The sequence below is a fragment of the Pocillopora damicornis genome, chromosome 7 (assembly GCF_964200805.1).
Source record: "Pocillopora damicornis chromosome 7, jaPocDami1.2, whole genome shotgun sequence".
Taxonomy (NCBI): Eukaryota; Metazoa; Cnidaria; class Anthozoa; order Scleractinia; family Pocilloporidae; genus Pocillopora; species Pocillopora damicornis.
The window spans coordinates 23,040,241-23,060,416 of record NC_142676.1 but is presented as its reverse complement, the minus strand read 5'-3'; the positions used below and the strand labels follow the sequence as shown (position 1 = coordinate 23,060,416).

The window sequence follows — 20,176 nt, the reverse complement described above, 5'->3', positions numbered from 1 at the left end:
AAGGAATTCATTCTCATTTTGATTACGTGAGCGTTTGACTAAGGAATTGGAAGCCAGGATTTTCAGATCGACCATCAAAAACACAGTCCTCATACAAAAGTTATCTTAGCACATGTACGTGCAGATAGTCTTGTCCTGCCACTTTGAGTTTAGCCCACCCGCACAAAGACGCCAGAAAACAAATGCTTACAAGAAACGTTTCTTGCATTATGTTGAGTGCAGTACATACTATATGATAATGACGTTTTTGTCGTAAAATGCCGTCAAAGCCACGCGAAATCATTTCAACTGCGCTATCCAAGCTTGGCTCGATAAAGCCGGAATGACCTTGCCCGATCGAGAAACTTCCTTTTGCCTTTAATAACTTCGCAGCATCGGAATCTCGTGTAGATTATGGCCTAAAAGCAGCGTTAAAAATAACTCAAATGTCTAATCTTACCGTAAACTGGGTAATTGGTCTGCCCAAACAACACGGCGACTCAACTTCGAAGCCTAGTTAACTTTGTCTTCCAGATTGATTTTGAACAAAGCAACTAATTTACAATTATTCGACAACACAAACACGCTGGGGGCCAAAAAGATCTGTCAGCTGAACTAACGCAAACAATTGCATTCAACGTACAAAAGTATTCTTTACACATGCAACACACAGACAGATCGTTTAATTAAAGGCTGTAGGATTGTCATTTGCCATCAGGAGGGGTCAGGAATCGTGACATTCAAAGCTTGCCACTTACGCGTATTAATTATATTTCCTTTTTCAGTCTCAAGAATTCTTGTAAAAAGTGTTTTAAAGAAAAAGAAAGTAATTGGACTTTTGGTTAATCTGGACACGCTTACTAAATTTGAAAGCGAGAGATCTCAACTCCTTATAAAGATCTATGAAGTAAAAGACTTTTACCTCTTCAAAGTGATGACTAGCGTTTAACCAAGGAATCAGACACAGTAATTTCTAAAGGAAACACGGAATTTGAATGATTAAAAAGTCTAGGAATTGCTCAGGCAAGGATGCACTAGCTGCGACAGAACCAGCATGCGTATCTGGGTAAACGTGGAGCTAAAACATCTTTCGAAAGAAACATACGAAGGTTTCCCAGAGACTCAAGAAATCTGCCAAATATCTTTAGAGAACCCGTCCCTTTGTTTTTCACATTTAATACAGGAATTAGCTTATAATTACACATTGTTTAGCCGTATGTCTGCACAAGCCCCCACGAAGGTCTTTTCCACTGGGAATTACTCGTGAACAAATCGCAGGCTACTCTCGAAACGAGCCTCATTCAACACTAAGAAGAAATGAAATGGCAAAAACACAATGCCTCTGTATAGCTAAATTGAAAAAAAAATACAGCATAAACAAAAGAAGGAAAGACAATATACTTTCAAAACAACAGGGGAAACCCGCAATAAATTCCACAACTTACTTTCAAAGAACGCATAATGACAAAACTCAGGGTGAATGCAACATTTTTGTTTTCTCTTGTAAACTTGCCGTACTACGAGGCTTGAATATTGAGTACAGAATCGAGTTACAATATAGCCCCAAGTTATAATTTATGCCAACATCAAGAGATATTATGCAATTCGCTGCTTATATCTCTTTCAAAATAATACTAATAGTTCTTGACCCCTCTTTGACAAAATCAGTTCTCCAGCACACGTGATGATCGAAGGTCGTGTTTCAACAAGTTTTAGCTCTTCGTCAGAGCGAGTTTCAGTTCTAAATGAGTTTTGCTCTGGTAGTTTTTCTTTCGGTTGTCTAATTTGTCAGAGATCAAAATCTTGCAGCGATAACACAAAGCAATGAAAGTTGCATTAACTATTTTTTTTCCACGAGTCGTTAAAGATGCTAGAGTAAGCAATGCAAATCCAAAAGTAATTACATTTGTCAATGTTTTCAACTAAAATGGAGTCATTTGTTGGAGCGTGCATACTGTCAATGTTCGTCAGATAACGTGACGAATGTTTATAGCTCTCGGCTCTCTTTCAAAAGATATGATTGTTATCCATGAAGACGGAGAACGCTAGCAAATACATTTGAAAATTGATCTGCTTCATTAACTGGTCGAAATCATGTTGGTTTTCTAAGCCCTTTAGAGAGAAAACGCGGCACCACTCGAGCTAATATCATTAAATATTTCCTTTCCTTTGACAGGGGCATTTTTTTTTTCCTTACGCGCCCACTTTTGTCATTGTATCAATTTAATGAAGTTTGTCTTACTCTTCACATTGGCTGACAATTTCAAATTAATTTTACTCATTTGCCACACGTTGTTTTCTTTTTTCCTTGACGGAAAGTCACCGATAATCAAACACGTTAAAGAGCACTGTATACCGTCTCTGCGCAACGCATGTGCTACGTTTGTCCGGCCACTTTACGTTTTAGTTCCAGCTGAAAGCATATCTAGAGAATTTTCTTCCAGCTCTTTAACTTGATGATTCAACTTTCTTCAGCAGAAATTAACTAATTGCATTTATCCTGGGGACCCTCGTGTGGGGGCAGAATTGGAAACTTTTGACCATATGTTTTTTTTCAAAGATAAGTAAAATCGGTTCAACGTAAAGGCTGTTTGTAATCGATGGAGCTTTGGGGAAAAATGTGGAAAGTGTATCTTTGACATCGTAATGCTCTTATTTTTCTTTCTTAGGAAACACACCGTCTAGAAACGCAGCTAGATAAAGCACAGATCAATTGTTATCTAATTTACATACTCTGAAATTTGTACAAATTAGAGGAAAGACACTCACTTTTTCAGGTTGGTCAAATCAAGAAACAGTTTAAAATGAAAGTTTTTCAGTCCACAGTTAAAATTACGATTCAGATTTTCACTAGTAAAACAGGTGGCGAAATTACGCAACTGCCAGTTGAAATGTCTGGAAGATGCTTTTGAAGAACGAAAACTGTATAGAGAACTTTTTTGTTGGAACTGAAACTCACCTCCGTATTGAATAATGTATTTGGTAGAAACTGCTACTACTGTCAGAGACACTCAATGAAAAGATGTTGTGTCTTCGTATCTGCTAAGGTGTACGGACCAGACTTCATACCGAGTGTGAAACACGGCTAACACTAAAGCTCTTTATTTTAACGCCGATTAACCCCCCAAATAGAATGTCCAGCGATTGCAGTTTACAATGTCAATGTCGATATCAAGCGCCCTGTCACTAGACAATTTGACAAGCATTGTGTCGGGGAATCAAACTGAAAAGCTATAAACGCTAGCTGCCAATGGGATTCTCTCAATGGTCTCTAGTCACTCGAAACATTTTGCCGAATGTGACTGCGACCCAATATTGCTGCACGCTTTTCTCACGTTTCCCTGCAAGCGCATTATTTGAAAGAATTTGGCTTTAGTCTAAGTTGATGAAAAATGTCATGAATTCGTTCATGGCTCTCATCCTTCCACATCCAAAATCACTTCAAGTAAACTGAAAATCATGCAGAGAGGGATTCTCGCTTTTTCAAATATGAACTCGTTTTACTCGAGATTTTCTAATCATTATTTTCTTTACTGTTGTGAGACAACGCGGTCGAAAACTTTTACTTTCAGCAAGAACATGTTTCGCTAAGGTGTGGCTCAGGCCAAGTTCGAAGAAAGCTAATCCCACTAAAAATTGCGTTAAGAGGTATTGTATAAAAATGTAACAAATATGAAAGAAAATAGGTAGCAATCTCAAGGACCTTTCAGACGAAAATAGATTTGAGGACAGGAACTCGAATTTTGTAAACAACTGCGGTTTAATGTGGGGTAGCAAGAATTTTCACTTAACTGGCAACTGAGATAGGATGAGCGATATAAATTTACCGATCCGTGATACTTTAAAAAATTATATATGTGGGCCAAGCACTTGATGAATGTATCTCAAGTCCGGCGTAACTTTTATCTTAAACTGAAAAAAAAGTCATGTGCACAGCTTAAAGAAAGAGAATCTTGATTTACTGATAAGAAGATCGATTCAGAAAAACAACGCGAGCCAAGCTTGATTAAGAACCTAACTCAAGTTAAACTCGCATCAAGTTAGTTCGTGTTACGAGAAGACCGCTTAACAAGTATCTCTGAACGCCTCAGGTTTGGATGCCTCATTTTTTTATTGGCCCAACAGAAATGAAAACATGGAAAGCTGACGGACGATATAAAATACATTAAACAACATTGCAGCCCAAGGGATTGTTATATATGTTTTGGTACCTATAGTGGGGGCAAGTGTAAAAGAGCCAATATTTTGAATATTGAACGGAAACGTGAAAACATCTCAATTAAAGGCATAAAATAAACCTCGAGTGATATTGGTTGCATTCAGGTAATAATACTCCGCATAAACGTGAGGGATGTCAAAGCGTTCAAATAACCCACGTGAGAAGCTAGCGGCGATAAAATTTGAACTTGCAACATCTTTTTTACATATTGTAACAATTAAGAATTATGCCTGTTTCTAATGAGGCAGAAAATTGGCACCATTAATTTCTGGCACGTCAAACATATGTTTAAGGAAGATGTTTGGGTGGCTGGTGGATTAGGAAAAGCCTTTTTTTGTAGTATTGGATGCATTCAAGGAATCTTTCTTCTCAGAAACGTGATAGCTAAATCAGCATCACGCACGTGAGACGTCGATGGTGATCGTATGTGAACCTGTTTCTATATTATGTGACAATTTGGGAGTATACCTGTTTTGCCAGAGTGAAAGTTTCCTTCGGTATTTTGTTTCATGGTGAAATTATAGGAAGAGATTTTCTCGCTAAAGGATTGGGTAGCTTTTTTTTCTTAGTAATATTGGATGCATTCTCGTCGTAATACTCCGGAAAAACGTGAGGTGATTGTAATTACATGAGTTTCAACATGGAGTCTGGAAACAAAGCCGAATCGTTCGTTTTACCAGGAGCCATAAAAGGCGAAATTCGCACGCGAATATCGCTTGCTACGACCGATTTCGCCGCCATCGACATGTTGCCAGCTTACGGTAGAATGAACCGAGACAAGGTCACACGCACTTTCCCGCGCTTGAAGAACTTTGCTTGTTTCTACTCAGGTTTTGATTGGCTCTCAGTTCTACTTCAATTTGTTCTGATTGGTCGTTGTAAGTAATTCGGTTGTGGTTTAATGAGACACAATTGTATGGCCTCAATTGAAAATGTCAATTTTAACTTCTTGTCATAAATGAAATTACTGCACTCTTCACAGGAATCACTGCGCTCCGTAGAAAAAAAGATGTAGAAAAAAAAGATGATTTGCCCATGAACCAGAGCCTGGATAAAGCAATTAAAAACAAAACAAAACAAAATAAAAGAAAAAAGGAATTTTCTGGTTTCCTTCTATCCTTCAAAACTTAGCAGCAACTATTTCTACACATTCCTAGATGAAGTCTGCTTTTGCAAGGAACACGCTTTGCTATCCTAGAAAACTGCTTTTGCCTCGCATGTTTGGTCAATTTTTAATTGAATGACACTCGGGATTACATTGGTTTCGCTTCAATGCACTCAGTGATGAAAAACCCACGACTCCGTCTCAACCAATCAGATGACGGAAGCGAAAACCATCGATATAACACCTGATAACTAGACCAGCCAGTGTTTCTTGCAATTTAGGCAGCTTGCTCTTTGCTTGCTCCACTCTCATTGGCTCCGTATTGTCTACTATCGTTCGTTGTGTAAACTTTTCATTTGTTTACGTGGGCGGGAAAGAATCAAAATTTGCGCCATTTGACTGTTTATTATCCGAGTTGATAGAGGTAGAAAGGCGTCTTCAAAATATGGGAAAAATTTTCCGCTACGCTTCGTTACGACAGCTGACTAAAGATATTACAATGACAAGGCCTGAGGACGAGTGAGTCATGATGACATCATCCGTAATCGTAATTGACGTTATCAGTTTGCAAGTAGTTCAGTAGTGCCCAATAGCGAACATTCACAAGAGAAGAAGTGTATTCAATAATTTCAAAATGAAGTCATCATTCGTAAAAACTTTGAGTGATTTAAGTGATATCCGCTGCAGTTGACTGGAAATACACAAAGAAAAATTGAGTATCAGCCGACCGCAAATGAAATGCAGAAACTTCGGGCTCAGAGAACAATGCATAGTCTATAGACCTTTTACGCACAACGCAAAACAACAATCACGGTGAATTTTTCAGTAATTTTTGTTCGAGTATCACGCCGGCGAAAAACCTAGCAAATTTTCGATAGACTTGGGGTAAACTGACCTCAAGTTCATTTATCTCAACTGAACGAGCCTTCTGAGCTGACCTTAAAATGAGACGGATAGCTTATCAGCTGGATTCCTCAGAGTCTAGCTATTCGTGATCGGATTTTTGTCTGGCACTTGCTTAAAGAGTTCATTATTTTTTATTTAAATTACTATAGTCATCGCCGCAGCAGAAACGCTGTATCATTGCAGTTATTCTTGGAGTCGGTTGTCATTCAGGGAGAGTTCAGTTTTTAACGCCCACCCAGCCGAACGTAGGCAAAAAGACAATTGGCTGAGTCAGGCTTAAAAGAATCACCAAAAATAACCTATTTTTACGATTCTTACACTCTTTCTAAAGAGTAAATCTATCTTAGTTTTGAACCACCGGAAAACTGAAGTCGACCATAACTCGTAGGTTTTCTTTTTTTAATGGGGCCTGAACGAACAATAAAGACCTATTAAATGAGCATTTCAGTTGAATTCGACTCAGCGAACAAGATACCTCACTTTTCGTAGGTGAAATACTTCGCCCCTAATGAAATCTTTAAGCTTACTAAATTTCTTTCTCTGAGTAAAGCGGATTTAAACGAATCATTACTCAAAGGGCCTCCATAAAAACTCTATTGTAAAGAAAGAGAGATTTGCACTTTTCGTGGAATTTGGATTGTTCGAACGAGAGGTTGCCTAACTTAAAACTTTGTCAATCGAGCAAAATTACTAGCAAGATTCTTCACGGACGATTGTTAGTATTAAAGTTGTTGTAAATTGTGTTACTCTCACCAACTGTGTACCAAATACCTATTCCACTTCTTAACCTGTCGAGATCGCAAGAGACATGGTTTCCGCTCAGTACGAAAGTCTTGAGAACTGCGACAAAATCTCTCGGATTTGGGATTAGCATTAAAAAAACACAAGCAATTCAGGGATTTGTTTATCAGACGAGATGAACCCATTGTTTGTTTTCATCATCGTGTCCAAAGGAAGAGAACGAGGGATAAACTCCTAATCAGGAATAACCAAAGCAAACATCACGAGATCGTATCAGTTTCGCAGGCTGTAGTTACTGAGAAAAGACCTTTGTTGAAAGAATGCAAGTAATGTTATGAGCGTTTTTTTTTTCTCTTTAAATTTGCGAACACTGTGGCAAGTTACTTATTTAGGTGGCCATACCTTCGAATGACGATGCTGAAAACTGCGTCGGTCTCGAAAAACGGCTTGGGAAGAGAACAACTCTCTAATGGACCCTATTAGTGAAGACTCATTACTGAGAATTATCGCATCATCTGTCAGATAAGAGTTTATCAGCAATTTCAGACTTGAGAGTTTGAGCTAAAAGGCGAACATATGTTCAAGGTGTTTGGTTACACATTCGAACGGAGTCTTCTCAGTCCAAGTTCTTGAGTAGCCCAACGTCTTCTCTGAAGTCCACTGAAGCAAGTCGACCCTGAGCTAATGACCCAAGATTATTCCTCAATGACTCTCCTGGATGACGTTCTTTTCAACTTTTGTCGTTTGAGTTTTTCATGGCATCAGTGATCACTCTCTTGCCTTGGAGCCTTCAACACTTCTGCACCACTGTCACGAATGTTAAATAGTTCACGGAACAATCGAAGCCTTCAGAAAGATATTCCATACAAACAAGAGGTTGAATTACGGAAATTCCACCGTGAAGACTGATAAAACAGGAAAAAATACATCCACTCCCGCATTGCAGTTCTTTTATGCTGACCAATCCACAGACAGGCAGTACTTCAACAAGATACTTGCAGGAGGGAAAAACCACCCTTTGATATCAAGGAGAGATAAATTTCAAATCTATCAGGCTAGATCACCCAAGCATTCAACTGACCTTCGAGTAGAGTCTGGGCCATAACGTAAAAATTTGCCAAAAGTGTACTTTCAGTATGGATCCTATCCTTAGAATTGCTCTCCTTCACCGCAGGCCAAATTATGACCCCAAGGTACATCTGTATTGTAATGATACCAACCTTTATTGGCCAGCAGTTTGTTTCAATTACCAAAACTTTCCGGGATTAGCAACAATTAACAGATTAGACTGGACGAACTGTCATCAGTGAACAACAAACTGACGTTCGTAATTGGAACCAAAGTTTGTGCAGTAAATGATTCTGCTTGTGATGAATTTCCTGCCATTGCTTCGATTCGACGGGAGGAAAGAAGTTTGGCATCAAATCGACGTCACATCATTTGTGAACAATTCGAAATTATAACCCAAAATGGGCAGATCGACCCCTTGCGTTCTTACCATCAATTTTAATGGTTAAATATTAATGGGAGGTCTTGTTTTGAAGCCCTTTTAATGGCAAAAGAGATTATCTGTGACAGAATGCGTGCTGCAGATGGATGCTATGGACAATAAGACAAAGGGAATTTGTGGTAAGGCCGTATCTAAGTAAACGACCAATTTGTTAATTACTTGCACCGGAAAAACGTCGCTCAGTCTGAGACGTAATCATTTTGAACACGTCCGCTCGACGCCAAGTGTGATGCATTGTTCGTAAGGTACAACCATGTACAACCAGCTTTTATGCACGAATATTGAAATTCTCGAGATTATATTGGATATCAAAGCGTTTTGTTTTTGTTTCAGGTAAGAGTTGGCATTCCACTCCCGTAAGAATAAATTGACTCGCTAACGAATAACTCACAAACAGGACACAATGGTTCTAAATCATGCTGAAATGACAATATTGTTTGATACTTAGATACTTCAAAACGTCACTCCTTCAGCGTCATTTTAAGTGACAGTCCCTTAAGGGACAATAGCACATTTCTAGCAAGTATTTGGCAACAAGAAATGTTCGAAACAATCTTAATAGTAGTCACGTTGGTTTCTTAAAAAAAGTTATTCTGTTCAACTTCCTTGCATGCTAAAATTCCTCATCATTTGCGATGAAAGTTTGAGGACAAGCTTCTGGCTTCTCTTCTTTGTCGCTGTGGTTTCCTTGCTTCTCTATTGTGGTTCGACTAACGCGGTTTACCACGTCTTCGTATTGTTCTCGCTTAATCTCTGTAGTTCCCATTCCAAAACTGTCACTGAACTGAAAGTTCCACTTTCTTCTCCAAAACTTCGAAACCAATCCATTATTTCCCTGTCAAAAACTCTTGGCGTTTATCTACTCCAGAAGAAACTCCTGAGACACTAGTGCTAAAAGAAATCCAGCCTCGGACTACTCAAGCTATTATGATACAGTTATGAATCTTCCCCGGGACTCTCACTAGACAATAAGATATCTTGTTGAATACCATTTTTGACGTCCTTTGACAGCGTCTATCCACGTGATAATGTGCACTTTGAAGATCCTCACAGTTCTGCGAGTAGACTGAATCTTGCAAGCTTTTGTAGATTTGAAATTTACTTTTGTTAAAGGAACCTGAAATGTGACTTGATTCTTAGCGAAATGGGAACATAGAGCGAAGATCGGTGTCTTTCGATTCTGTTAAGTCATTCGCCATTAAGTTCGCATGAACTCTGAAACTCCTCATGAAACAATTTTTGGCTGGATTTGTGGTTGTTGTCGACGCTTTCTAAGCTCACAACTGATGCACAAGACCCCAATGCTTTTTAGTGTTATACAAGCGTCAGGCTTTGAAATTGCTTCGACAAGGGTGACAGTCGCGGTCTCTGAATCTTTCTTAACGGTTATGACTCGAATGGCCGAGGTGCCTTGGAAAAACATAACACTGACTAAGCGTTGAAGCTTGAAGTTATCATAGCCTTGCGACAGGAGCTCGATGATAAAAAAAATTATGCTCTTTTAAGCGTATTTAGTCAAACCCGGCGCTAACTACCATGGCGTCAGGTGTGAGAAAGCAACAAGTTGTTGCTAATTCAGATCTGACGCCATAATAATTTAGGAACAAGACATTCTCTTTTTTTTTTTGTGCTAAAACTTAATGGACTTTGGACTAGTCTCGGAGTGTCATGTTACTTCAAGCCTTTAAGACCTGTTATGAAAATTCGTGCAGAATTTTTCAGTATGAGCTGGTGTCTGCACGAATATCTTGATGCAGGAAATTTGTAAAGAGCTAGTCAGAAATATTTCGGCCCTGTTGATGTATTTCATCGAAAAAGGTTTATATAGCGCTAATTTAAGGATCACGGTTGAACATGACTTTGTTGTACCTTGAACAAATAAACAGGAGATTAAAGAGCTAGAAGATTGCTTCAGTCTTCCTTTTTAATTTTCACTATTGTTATTTCTTGAATGTTTGCTTACCATCGGAAAGAATTATTTCAAGAAGTTCCTGACTCTTAGCTCCTTAGCTCTGTAGTTTTAACTTTTAGTTCTTGAACACCAGCTACCTTACATAACCGGTTCAACGCACATATCTCATTAGACGTTTTGGTGTGTATTATTACTGACTATTTTTACGAGTTGTGCTGTATTTTGACGAGACAAAATACAAACAACTCGTAAAGATACTCAGCGATACTACACACCAAATCGTCTAATGACTAATGAGTTATTTATTATCCAAATATTTTTTTTCTACGAACTCTTTCTGCTCATTTCTCATAAGGTGGGAAAAGCAAAGCGGATAGAGAAGCACGCGGCTGTTTCGCTTGCTTAAGCAAGCGCGCGCAGCCGACTAGTTAAACAGGTTTTTTTTACAGTACAAAATAATTAACTGTCCAAATAACCTGGCAGTATCGCAAGGATGTTTGCACTCTATTCACGCGTTATTTGTACTCTACTTTGTGCAGTTGGATAATAAGAGTAAATAGGGCTTATTTACAGCCTATTGCACAATACAAGTCTTAAGTAAAACCGGTGACAATCATAAATAATAACCACTTATGAGACAGGTAAACAAGATTAGGCTAAAAAAAAAAACAGCTTCCGTTAGTTAATCCTTCCGCTCATACAATATGGCGAATTCTTGCGCGGTCTGCAAAACTCATACCCTTCGGTAAACATGTAACTTTTTATCGCATTTTTTTCCTGAACTGAACCAGACTTGGCACTGATTATTAAATTAAGGCCAGTCATTATAAAGAGTCTTGCGCCCTCGCCGTGTGTTTATAAACCATTTATCATTACTAAACATCGCTTCAAAGCATAAACCGGCTTCTTTGGTCTTTGGAATTATTGTTTGCTATTTATTTAAACACATACACGGCGGAAAAAATTACGATTCACGCGAAGTAAAACTGGTTTATTCTTACGGTAATTATTTTTCTAGACAATCACAAGACTTCACAGGAGGCAAGTAAATGCTTTCAATAACATCCAATTGTCACGTTGGTCTTAGAGCACGCAAGCTCAGCAGGACACAGAGAGTGCCCTACAAACTGTCTATTAGCAAGGCGACTGAATAGTGTCCTGAAAAAAGCGTTTATCACCTACGTTTAGTGCAGCTAAAAGGCGCAATCGATTGAGCATTTTGGAATGAGACAAATTCTGTGTAACTGGGGGAAAATGATCTGTTCGAAACACCAGAGCGAATCGTCTTCCTTTCTTTAAACCCTTTTCGTTTCGATTGAATGCCATATACGATACAAGAACAGTATGCCATCCCATATTCGTAGAAGAAAGGGAAAGCTGTTTGCTCAGAGAGATTTTCCGATATGTAAATATTTTGAATCATGAATAACGACAGTTTTGTAAACCGCTAAGTATGTTTCTATTTGGATCACATCGAGATAAATTTCAATAAGGGGAAAAAAAAAAAGAACAAGATCCTGGTTTAAGTTGTTTGCCGTTTTCCAAAGCATATTTTATTCTAATGAAAATAATCCTACTTAGTCGCATCCTGATCCAATAATTGTAGACGAAATTAATCAAGTTGTGACTATGAAAAAGCTATATCAGACATCAAACTCAAACTCCACAAAGATGCAGTATTCTAGTAAAGAGAAAATCTTCATCTTTAGTATGCTGAGGAATCTAAAATCTTTCCTTGAGTTTAAAGATCATTTGTAAAATGTCTCTCCATCTAGTTCAAAAAGACGAAATACATGAAGAAAAACTGGCATTGACAGACTGAGAAAGCTTTATCGGAGTTCACGAAAGGGTTTAGGGATTAACATCAGTATCTGGGCAAGTGCCCACCTACCCCTCCCCTAACTCAACAACAGTCAATTGATAACAAGTTAGGGTTAATGTTGAATTAGGGGAGGGGTAGGTGGGCAGTTGCCCAGATACTGATATTGATCCGGGTTTAGTAAGCGAAAAAAAAAAAGGCATTTTGTCGCTTAATCAAATTTTCCATAGTTGCATTTCCTGATCCAATCAAGGCTACCAAGATACATGATAAATTACCTTTTTTCCGTCTAAGGACGAAACTCGTTTCAACAGGCTGTGACAGAGTAAGTTTGATCAGGAAGTATTAAATGCATTTAGCGCCGTTTTTAAATATAAGTTAATCGATCATTTTCAACAAGTTTCATACCAGGGGGCGTGGAGTGGGGTCATGGTACTCGGGCTGACTGGCGGGAGACTGAGAAATAGTTACTTACGGTTAAATGGAGCAGACACGTTTAGATCATTTTCTCATAAAATTGGCATAAATCGTTAATCGAATTGATTTGAAACTCACAGTCATTCGACCCCTTCACCAATATGATACTGCTCATTATCAACAGCTCAAAGATCCACTGTAGTCTGACACTTTAATCTGGAAATTTAGAGAGGTAAGTTGATGTTTGAATTTTGAGCTTTGGGCCGAGGTCGACCCTGGAACAAACACACCTTGCTTAAAATATGACACCTGATGAACGGAAATAATAATTGCTTCTCTAGGCTGATCGTAAAAATAGCTTTGACCTTCCGTTGGCGTGCACCTCGATTTCAATTTTTTTTTTTACATGATCTTACACCTTGCACCTTTGCCTCAGTCTTGTTAGATTCCCATAATTTAGACTTTAATTCTAATTTCTAACTAAGTTCTTCCGGCTCCTCATGAGTCTAAAATTAAAGGAAAGGTTTCATGGTTTATCTCAAGTGAGAGAGGAGGCCACCGATTGAGAAATTCTCAGTTTTTTGAACGAAAAATTGACTTTATAGACGTGAGAAGTTTTATCTTTTTTCTGCCGCTATCAGTAGATAGTCCATTGCGATAAAGTTATAGTCAAGAGTTATCTCAAGCGGTATCAAAATTATGATGGATCATTGCAAAACAGTGAAACTTACCAATGAGATTTCGACAGGCGAAACTTGTCCAAATTTGCCTCTTTTCTCGAAGATTACATTCTCTCGTCTGAGAAAACGTTCAAACATTGAAAAGAATATGAAAAGCAACATCTTCTCAACTCATTTCAAGGCAAAATTGCATATTGTCTTAGTCCGTAAGCGGCATTCAAAGCTTTACATTTATTACGCAATGCTGATGTTGTGTGGTGCAATAAATCCTCGGTAACCTTACTCCTGTGGTACACTCTTTATAAATAGGAATCTTTTCAACAAGAACGCTCAGGCTGAGATCAACCAAAATTTTCAGAAAATACTAAGAACATACCTAAGCTGAGGATGAGTTGAGAACTTCTTGATTTTGCTCTTTTTTGTGTGTGAGAAGTTTGAATGAAGGTAAAAGAAATTTAAAACTATGGTCTAAGAGCAGATAATTAATGGCCTTTTTTAACATTAACAAGAACCACTCAGTTAATATTGGATGAGTTAGTCTAGTCACGTCCGAATTGATTTATTGAAATACAATGCCTCAGAACATGTTCAGAAGGTTGTTAGGCTCAAATGGCAAAAGAAAATTAAAACGTTCAGCCTTGGCCCCAAAATTATACGTTCTTATATATAAAAAAAAGTGAATAATAGGAAAGTTCAACGGAAAAATAAATCACAACAACGTCATTTAAAGTATTTAACCGCATACAGAGGCGAGGGGGCTCAGTGGTGTAATTCAAAATTTTTTGTTGTCTGTTTGATTGTTTGTTTTACCACGCCCAGGAATTGCGACACAAATGCTCACGCTATCTGTCCAGTGGGAAACGATTGAATGATTACCATATTAATTTCTTTACATTTCTTGTTTCTTCTAAATTTAACGTGGTCATGACAGAACTACATCAGAGAACACATCAGGCTAAAGGGTGTGGCAGTTTATAAGCGCTCTTTCTTTTGCCACCAAACTAAAATCCGCCGGTCGCTCAGTTCCTTAATTTTTTCGATAGAGTTGGAAAATGCTTTCAAAATGAAAGAAAAAGAACAAAATATAAGGGTGTGAAAAATTTTGTCTTTCAGTACTGCTCGGCGAGACACGCTTTTTCTTTAGCAATACCTCAAAATAACATTTCTATTTGGCTGTTGAAAATATAAAAAACATCAGGTCACCAGCATGACCTTTGTCTTGAGAGACAAAAGTCAGATTAACTGCTAAGAGATTAAAAAAAAGACACAATTCTTTCAAAAGGCACTGCCTTTCTATTTCTTTCTGGCAAAATTTTGATGGAAAAATATCTCTCCCAATGTGTCAGTTGAAAGAGAGAAATTCTAAAACGCGAGCTGGTCGAATCTCTTTGGGACATACACTGCACTCAGGCGGAGTGTGGGTACCCCACACAGTTTACGATATCACGGGATTTTGAGTTTATCATGCCGCGGTTGTGGTGTAAGCACTTGGAATTCGCTCCAAAATGTCGGCCGTGTCGTGTTGCCGTAGTTGGCGGCCCGAGATTGAATGCATTTCGTAAGAACTTCGTAATCCGGATCGTGGGTGGGGCCGGTTAGCCAAAACTGTTTCCCATTTCCTCTTGGCCATATTTGGTGTTTTTAGACTGAAACCTATTATTCTGTCAGCTTGTCTGTCCAATATCCAAGCAAGAGTCTTTAGCAGGCTAAGGCTATGTTAGCACTATGTAAAATTATCCATATTGGAAGGCGATTGTTTCAAAATCTCATCTAGTATTGAGTTACCGAAAAAATGCAGCCAACGATTTTCTTTGTGAACTGATTTCCCCGCTTAAAATAAACAAGCTCAAAGCTCATCGGGCAAAAAATGATACAAATTTCCACGTTAGATGATCTGCACATTGTAGCATTTATGTTTGTGTTTTGTTTTGCTCTGTTTTGTTTTTAACAAAAGTGTTTGAGAAAATGATTTAAATTTCACAAAGGTCGTTTGCTCTTTCCAATTTAGTCTGGTACCAAACAGAACAAAAACAAATAAAAGCAAAGCGATTGAGTCTTCTACTCTAACAGTCAATTGCCGAATGTTAAAGGTACAAGTTCAAGGAACATCATTAACACCCGGGCACTATGCATTCGAAAATTTGTATGAAACATATAATACTTTAAGAGGATCCTTCGTGAGCTGTGTTCAATGTGTGAAATGTCAAGAGTTAAGTGTTTGGAAGTTTCATGAACTTGCCAGACTTGCTGGCTTCATCAGTTAAATGCTGCCAAAACACCCTTTTCCTCTAACTGGGTGGGACAGGCTGTCTTCTTCATACGCGTGGTCGTAAAAAGGCAATTTTTCGGGTCAGCTTCTTTACAGCAAAATAATTGACTGAGATAAGCTTATATTGAGTTACCTTTTAGAGTTAGGAGCTTCTGTGAGTGCGATTGTTCACGATTTGTTTTTTCTAGAAGACTTCAAGGTGATATACGTTAAAGGTAGCGATTAATAAGCTAAGTTCACATAGTCCTGTGAAACCTTCTGTAAAGGCGACACTGTCCGAACGAATACGTTCAGTCAAGTTTCGGTGACTGTTTTATGCTATTTTCTACTGTAGCTTTCTTAGGTTGTAAGAAACTAAACCTGCTTAGAAAGCGTTAAAAGACTTAGGAAAATTAGTAATACTTACTGATCTAGGCCTGGCCTTCCTTTCTGCCTGCAGTCCTGCTAATTGTTAGAGCCTTTTGGTAAATTTGAGATACTTTGAAACTCTCTTGCATGACTGTGACATAATTGTATTAATATTAAGTCTGTCGGGAGCTGTCTTTGAAAACTGCTCGAGTCCGCAGTCTCAGCGCTCGTTGCTAAGCGACGCGCACATTCTGGACCATAAGAGAGCTCAAGTTGAATGATTGACGACATCAAGAATAAACGATCCAATTATTTTGTTTTCTGAGGTCAGTTAAACGATCTGAAGTATCTGTCCGTAAGAGAGGGGATAAAAATACCTGATATTTTAGCCTCGAAATTGTGGCGACATTAAGTCCAGACAATATAGGGAGTCTTGAGGCTAATGTGCTTTAAACTCTACTGCTATTGTTGACGTGTGCATGGCCATTATCTTTAACATCAGACATTCCTGATGTCATTAACCACGAATCCGATATTTTTTTTATAAGTAACTAGAGTAGTGACAAAGCTTTTTCAGACCACTGATGAGACCCGAGGGGCTTTACGAACGAGAAACAAATTGTCAGCCGCTTTAAGGGCCAACAATCATCCGCCAAAAAGAAACCATAATAGCTTCAAATAGCGGGAACTGTCTGTGAACGCAAACTATGCTTGCTTTTGATTGATGAAAATCCGACTTCCTTTTTATCGATTGTTGAAACGTTGATCGGTGGTGTATCAAACCCAACACTTTGGTGGCCCTAAATAATGAATGCCTTTGTCTCTTTCAACAACAGAAATCCTTCCATCTCTACATGCGTGCTATTTCAGTCATAGCTCAGAAAAAGGCATATCACGTGATTTTGACTGGTCGTTAAAGCTGTTGAAAGATTAAGGTAGAAAGTTCAATTTTTATACCAAACATTTATGTGAAGCGGGTCGAATCTATCAAAAAAGCAACATGTTTTGTTATCTAATGAAGAACGAAATAAATCAAGAAATAAAACTCAGATAAACATTTATTTGACGTCTAGTCGGGTCACGTGACTTGAAGTGTCGATGCATCGTTCGACCGATATTTCTATCTGGAGAGCAAAAGGTTTCATTTTATGGGCGCAGAAATTGGTTCCTTCTTTGTAGGTTTGTCTCTTATTTCTCGACAAAAACCTTTAAGAACACTCACAATGGTTAAAGTTTGGAAGGCCTAACAAATTTATTCATTCGTAGAAAAACATGATGGTCGAACTGATGACAGATTTCTCTCGTCGTCTGGATTTTGTTTTCTTTGCATTAAGTCATACTCTTGTTATAGACATGAAATTCACCAAGGTGTTAGCAAAAGGCATTCTGCTTTTCCAGAGCTTTTCAACAGTTGTCGAGATGGATAACCACAAAGAGCTGTTTGATTAGACAAAAATCATTGCCGCAGATTAGGTCGCATACTCCGACAGAGAATTAAATAAACATCGATTTAAACGGCAAAATCAAAGTTGGATTACTCTGTCACAACGTGTCTCTGACAAGATACATGCAAAAATTTTCTAAAGTCGGTTTAGTTAAAAAAAAAAAACTGTCGAGATCTGTGTTTTAAATCGAAAGGAGACCGCCAAGAGAGTTGGTAATGCTGGTTCCGTCTTGAGCTAACAGCGAACATGGCAAACAGCTGTCACAGCTGTCATGAGCTTTACCTCTCGTCTGGCTCATCAGATGTGAGCCAACAATTTATTGGCACGCGTTTTCGAGAGATTTTTTTGGTTTGATCCACATGGGTGAGTTAAATGTGGGTTTTGCGGTTAGAGAGTGCCGCTGATATCGAGTAAAATCAACAGATGATGGAATTCCATAATGGAATGCAGCCCTCACTTAGGCAAGCAAGCCTCTTCGTGTTGGATCTTATTCAATTGCTTTGTTTACGATGTACCGGAATTAATAGCAGAATTGCACCAACACTGAAGGGATTCTCGTAAACTCTGGCTGTCTAATAGCCAGGCAGTAATAACTCAGGAACGAAATTTAACGAGGCAACGTCTGCCAAATATTTTCACCAAGTTTCAAATATCTGACACCAATCATTTAGATTTAGAGCAATGTTTTCCCGAATAGAAAGGGACGGAAGAATTAAACTTATGCTCTCTTCTTTTCAGCTGTTTGATCGATAGTGCACGTAAAAAATTTTTGTATTTGTTATGAATAGGAGAGAATTCTATACTTTTCTGATGGGTTTAAACAGGACTGGAAGAAAAGTTAGCAAAAACAAGGGTGAATCGTTCCCTAAGTCGCGTTTGCTGTAAACATGGTACCGGTGGCTTTCTAAATCTATTTACAATTAATTGGCTCTTCTTTAACGAGTATATAACTGACCTTTTGGAGATGGAGTTTTAGTACTGAGTTGCTATGTATACAAAGTTCTTCCTCTTTGTCCACCAACGTTTTCTTCGAAAGATACCTAAGATGGAATTAACACGGGTGTTAGTTCCAAAACAGAATAAAAATATAATTGTTCTTAATAGTATGAGTACCTGATGTTATAACCACCTAAGTACTAAGCATGACAGTAAAAAAATGAGTCCTCCTTGAGCTTTGATCGCAAAAGAATGTAAGCTTTGTCATTTAATTAAAGTATTGTAGTCAATAAGTCTGAGAATAGCAATTGCGCTCGAGTCACGGGAAAGTCGATTAGCAAAACGTCAGTTTTCACTCGATCATAATTTAAGGCTCTTAAGGGTAGTGGCAGTTGCTTTACTGATGCCCTGTGACGGTCTTAAACGGTGACAAAGAACGCTGCGTTCCTGCAGAGAAAGCGCAGTATTTTTTTTTGTCTATCAAAGATACATTCAATTTAGTATTGTACTCAATTTGAAATAGGAACTGAATTAGTATTCGTCAACTTTCGCAAACACCGATCGCAAAATGCCCCTCTAACTTGTAGCTAGATGTTTCAATAGTAGGAAATGAAAGCCTGCTTATGAAATGTCTTGACTCTTTTATCTCACTTCTTTTCTCTTTCCGCTTTGGTGAGATTTAGACATGAGACAATTGTCTGTCGCCAGACAAAATTTTACCAAGGGTTCATCGAAATAACTCGGCTGAAACTTTTTATGACGTTCTTATTCCAAGAGGGTCAGAAAAAAGTATGTGTTTGGGGGGAGGCAGCTGGTGACTCATTTACTAAAGAGGTAAGGGAGCATGCTCACGAACTTGTGGAAACTAGTCGAGATGAGAATGAAATGGTAGATGTGGATATGGGAGTTCAGGGAAGCAGGAGTGCATGAGAATTGGTGGACACAGCATGGCAATATGAGATTGGGGACTTGGGGGGGGGGGGGAAGTACAGCGAGTGAAAGTGAGAGATACGGAAGGAGTGGAATTCATTACAAGGTAAAGAACGTGGAAATGCAGGATGTGGAAAACTGCTGTGTAAAGGACAAATGTGTTTTTCGAGACGTGAAAATCATTTTCCGTTAGACTACTGTGACAATCAATGCTAATGTCCCCCTTCGGCTTGATCTTGTGTTTTTTGCCTTTCATTTCACTTGGTTCTGCAAGGTAAAATGTTCGAAATTCCCAAAGAGAGCCTGAAGTTACCTGTACTGTTTGATACTTCATATCTTTCTGTTAACACCTAATGAACGCCTTAGAAAAACGAAAACATATAGAAGAGCTTGTTACACTCCGGAATTTCGTGGCGCGCGAATGGGCAGTGTGCACTTTAGAGCAATAATCAGGTTTATTTCAGCTTAACGTAGATTGTTAGATTTTTTGTTGTGATAGGAGACGTAAGATAACCGGATTAAAGTTTTCTTGGATAGCATAAAACAAATTTCTGCTCGGCCCCTAACGATTGATACGAGAAAGCAATATGTGAGGAAAATAAGGACAAGTGGAGTGATAAGACAGTAACTCCCGCTTATTTACACGCCATACCCTAATCCTCTACTTATTTTCTAATCAGTCAATGTACGGCGTCACATTGAATATCCAAGTATTTATCTTTTTCAGATAGGGAATGACAAAATCTTCCTTTTCACTGACGAAAAGAAATTACCCAACCTCACCTGTGGCATACAAAGGGACTCTTTTTCTCAGGTATAAAAAAAAATTGAACGGCGTCAGTGTATTTTAAAATTCACCTCTCGATCTATTCTTTTTCATTTGGAACAAATCGAGAAACATTAATTAGCACTTAACACTCAGTTTTTACCATACAAGATTGAATTTTAGGCCACCTCATG

The 20,176-nt window shown here is 38.4% G+C and overlaps 1 protein-coding gene across 8 annotated transcripts in view; it reads right to left on the bottom strand.

The window, feature by feature from the left end:
* The window catches only part of LOC113669300 (bone morphogenetic protein 2), a 32,508-nt gene that overhangs the window by 4,959 nt on the left and 7,373 nt on the right, over nt 1–20,176 (bottom strand). For 2 of the 8 annotated variants that reach the window (XM_089212342.1, XM_089212343.1), the window contains exon 2: nt 18,306–18,390. The gene's annotated coding sequence lies outside the window, so the exon portion shown is untranslated. Of the gene's footprint in view, nt 1–439; nt 668–2,938; nt 3,110–6,962; nt 6,980–7,352; nt 8,588–15,963; nt 16,081–18,305; nt 18,391–18,463; nt 18,502–20,176 lie in introns of those variants that run through there. The other 6 variants (XM_089212341.1, XM_027185309.2, XM_027185305.2 and 3 more) reach the window with 6 other exon arrangements.